Source organism: Pezoporus flaviventris, unplaced genomic scaffold, assembly GCF_033815535.1.
Source record: "Pezoporus flaviventris isolate CSIRO_AGI_PZ_B2104156 unplaced genomic scaffold, CSIRO_AGI_Pfla_v1 ptg000013l, whole genome shotgun sequence".
Classification (NCBI taxonomy): Eukaryota; Metazoa; Chordata; class Aves; order Psittaciformes; family Psittacidae; genus Pezoporus; species Pezoporus flaviventris.
This window is the reverse complement of record NW_026892561.1, coordinates 19,400,814-19,405,419: the sequence shown is the minus strand read 5'-3', so window position 1 is coordinate 19,405,419 and position 4,606 is coordinate 19,400,814.

Genomic DNA, 4,606 nt, shown 5'->3' with positions numbered 1-4,606 from the left:
TCTGGCTCATTGCATGCAGCAAAAGCCTCTTAATTACAGCAGCATCTCAGTTTATTTGTTTTGGATCATCTTCATTAGCCATCACTTAAGCTTGTAATTAACAGCAGAATAGGGACTAAAAATGGTACCATCTCATACTGCTTGCCTTCTTCCTGTGCTGCAGCTGCTGAGCATTGCTCCTGTATGCTCAACACCTTCAGGGGTCTCTACCCTCCTGTACGGATGGCACTTCTGTCATCTGCACTCCAAATGCATGTTTTATCCCCAGAAAAGCAGAAAGGAAATGGCAGTATTTTTATCCTGGGATACTTTTAATTGAGGTAGAATATCTGATGTTCCAAATGCCATGCAGGCACAGCATGAATGGCAGGTATGACTCCTGGAAGGATGTTGCTGTCAGTCACTAAAAACAGATGTGCAAGTACCTACACCCAGTGGAAGGGAGCACCAAAATCCTTGCAGAGACTCTGGCAGGCAAAACAGGCAGAGCGATTTAGACCTGAGGCTCACATGGTAACCAGAAAAGCTTAGACCTTCTCTCAGGAGAGAACGCTACTCAGAAATATAAAACTACAGCATTGCTTTGATTGTGGCTGTTACTGCTGTCTTGTGGTTATAACCCTGTGTTCAGTGAATATAGAATCATAGAATGATTAGGGTTGGAAAGGACTTCAGTGGAGGCATTTCTGTTTGGGTGTTTCTTCTGAAGTGCCTGAGATGTTTTTATGGTTTTCAGTCTTTGTATCGCTCCAATGTCCTGAATCGCCTCTTTGCAACCCTGAGTCCTGGTTGCCCTCTTTGGGCTGAAGGGCTGACATGACCAGCACCATACAGCCATTTTCCATCACAAGGCAGCTCTTGCTCTGAGACTCATTTTTCTTTTGTACAACTCTGGGATTCCGACATCTTATTTTAAATGCAGCTTGAACAAGGACAAGCATGGACACGTAGCTTTAACAAGCTCTGCACTTTTACAGGGACAGAGTCCACAGCAGTTATGCTGGTATCTTACTCTTGTCACCATGACGCCTAGTTCTGAGCCAAGACCCACGATGTCCATCAACCATATGGGGCAAGCTCTGCTCCTAGGAGGTTCACAGGTCACAGGCAGGGATGCATCTCTACCCCAGCATCTTTGCAGGTGCTCTCCCTTGTGGGAGTCAGGGATGGACTTGGCTTTGAGAGCTGGCAGTTACAGGCATTGCTTCCACATGGTCCATGAGGAAATTGCCCAGACTGGCAACCAGTGCCTGTGAAACCATGAGCAGCTACTGTTTGTGGTGCTAGGTAATGTGCACCAACTGGCTGGGTCTATTCACAAGACAAGGTAGAAAGCTGGACATAGTGTTTATGTGTATGCGAACGGTTATGAAACAGCTGCCTTGTGCTCCAGAGCAATGTTTTTTTTTCCTTTATTTGTTCAAACATCTAAAAGAACAAAGGCTTAGAGAATTGGGAGGGCTGAGGAGGAGAGCTTATAAATTTTGCTCCTCTTTCTTCTGAAATATCAGCGTCCTGCAGTGCTCTTGATCAGTTCTGCTTTACTGGATGCTGCCACTGCTGCCACACTCGGATCCAATGATAAACATTGAAGGGCAATGCAGGGCAGTATTTTTAATGAAGTGCATCTCCAGGCTACACCAAATGAGGCTATTTGTGTCCTGGTACAGCCTTTGTTTGCAAACAACAGCCTCTCTAGGTAACCACACAACTGAGCACAAGTGGCTATTTATTTGCATGTCTGCTCACTATAGTAAATGAAGGGAACCCATCTGTTTGGGCAATGCAGAACAAAAATATAGAAGAGAAGCTGGATAAATTAATAATACAGGCAGCCCAGAAAAAGAAGACCGTGTTCCTGGAGATGCAGCTAAATCCAGTGATTAGTCTTTTCCCAAAGTTCAAGCCAAGTCATCTAACCTGGAGCCTGACAAGAAAAATAAGGACAAATAAATCATTCTTAACTTGTTGGTCTCATTTCTTGCCCAAAGATAAAACCCAAATCTTTTGGGCTGAACACAGCCCCGTAAATACACTCTTTCACTGACCCCATGTCCACCCCACAGCCTCCTCTGCACTGCCTCATCACGGTATCTGTTGTCATCACCTCCCAGATGTCCCAGGGACCAGTTTTATCACAAGAAAAGGACTGGTTCTAAAGCCATATTTTTAAATGTGAGTTCTGTGCCCCCTGAAGATGATTCAATTCATGAAGAGAAAGCAGGCAGGTTTATCACAGTCTTGCCTTCGCTTGTTAGAGTCAGTCAGTGAGTTTTACAGATCAGCTCTGAAGGTTGCTGGAAGCTGGTTCTTTCGTTTTAGAGCAGGAGCAGCAGAGACAAGCAGCCACTGTTAAAAAGGGAAATTAAAAATAAAGTGTGAGTCATTTGGGCTTTAAAGCCAACTCACTGCTTTGGACATGCTGAAGGATTTTTTGCGTCCGGATATTCCTGACCTGCAAGGTGAGGGGACATGTTGCCAGAGCAGAGAATTTCAGCACCTACAGCTAACTGAGAGGAAGCTCTACCTTCTTTAACAAGGACCCTGTAACAACTTGTGAGTGAGTGCCTTTCATCAGACTTCAGATACCACAGCAAGGCCACATCCATCCATCCCTCAGGCTTTCATATCCCAGAGCCCAGAGAAAAGGTATCCAGAATCAGAACTTCATATTCCAGCACCAACTTTATTTCATTTCCCTCCTTCCCTAATCCCATAAGAGTGGGGAAAAAAGGTCAGTGCTGTGCATTTCTTCACATTTGCTTTTCATAAAAGGGATGGGGTGAAGACAGATTTCACCATTAGAGCATCCCATTGGCAGGATAAGATGCTGCTATCTCAGGCTGCTCCCGTAGTCTCCTTTGTGTAGTTTTGCTTAGGGTGAGAGAACTTTTCTCAGCATTTAGAGAGAAACTGGCCAGTTTGGTGCACTTCTGACACCTTTTGCAAAGGTACCTGATGTGCTGCAAAGGGACTGACTTAAATGAGGGGGGAGAAGATATTTCCCAAACAGAGGAGTCCTGGAGTGAAGACCTCACAAGGACTCAAATGGTCATTCCTTCACCCACAAGTGTCCACAGAATCACCATGGTTTATATTTGGACCATGTTCTCCCAAGACTGAGTCATATTTCCTTCCTCAAGAGTTGCTCCTAAAAGGCTGGTGTTTTGAGAAGGGTGCACATTTCTGCCTAGTCCGTGCTATAGGCAGGAGTGGCCCTCTGTTGCATTCAGGTGGACTTAGATTACCAAGCTCATATGAAAATTAGGCCCAACCTGAGTAAACAAATATTGATCTACTCAACCTCAGGTCACTGCTGAGAACAGTATTTTGAAATAGGGTATTGAAGGGGCAGGATCCCACCAGATGATACAAACACAGGGTGAAATTGAATCCTGCTCTAGGGAGTTTACAGCCTCAGTACAATCAATAGTAGCATCTGAAAATGCTGGTCTCATTTGAGTTACAAAAATCTGTGTATTTGTGTGGATCCTCATTTCATAGCTATGTATTGGAGATTAATTAATAAACAGCCTAGATCTCCTGAATTGAGGAGAGGGAGTGATGCTAAGATAGCTGCGTTTTGGGGGCACACAGAGCTAGAAATAGATCAGGATGGGAGGACAGGAACAGTCAGTTTGAGGGGAAAGCAGGGCAGTGGGGTAGACGTTCTCAAGATAATTAATGCCGATCAAAAAGCTATCATCATTCAGGAGATGAGTGTTCATTTTGTACAGCAACTTGTGCTGCCGAACGTGTGGTCTGGTAATTTTCCAGGTACTCAACCGTTTGACTTGAGGGGGTTTTGAACACACTGACTGAGATGTGATGCCTTGTGAGCACTGGAGTGGAGGCTGCAGAGCGGATTTTTCCCACCGTGGTGAATTAAGTAGGACACGCCGCCTTCCCAAGCAGAGTCTCTGACCCTCCCTTGTCTCTGCAGGGTCACATTTGATTTGTTAACACCTTGTAGAGAAAAGCCAGGGCAAGCTGGTCTCTTCTTGATGGTCTGAGTTTTCTTCTGAAATCACGTGTGTTTCAGAGGAAAAGTCACACTATTGAGGTTGGCTTATTCAGACCAATGAAGTTGGCTCACTGCAGGCCTGATCCCCAACCAACAAAATCTCCAGTATTAATGAGCAAATTGCCATTATTTTTGCAGCTGGATGGGTTTTCCCCACTTTCTCTCCACTAGGATGGAAGAAGGACAGGAACAACCCTGTCCATCAAGGCACATTGTCACCAGCCCAGGAGACAGCGAGTGCCAAGTGTTGAGAGAACAAGTTCTCACATGTCCACATTGTTAGGACCAGTTTCTGTTTCACATTGCAACAGGCTGGCCTCGACCTGACGCCTGCCCCAACAAAGTGGGATACAGCAGCTTGAAAGAGGCTGTCGAGTAAAGAACAGCTGAGAGCTACAATGATCCTGGCTTGTGTATAAATAGAGACAGAGCTGTTATCCTGATGAAATGAGACCAGATGTTTCTCTGAAATCCCTCTTCTCTGCTAGTGAAAATTATAGTTTAGTTACAACAGGGGTAAGCAGGCATCAAAATATTTTAGATCTACTAATGTTAGGAAGTCAAAGGAAACACCAGAGGATC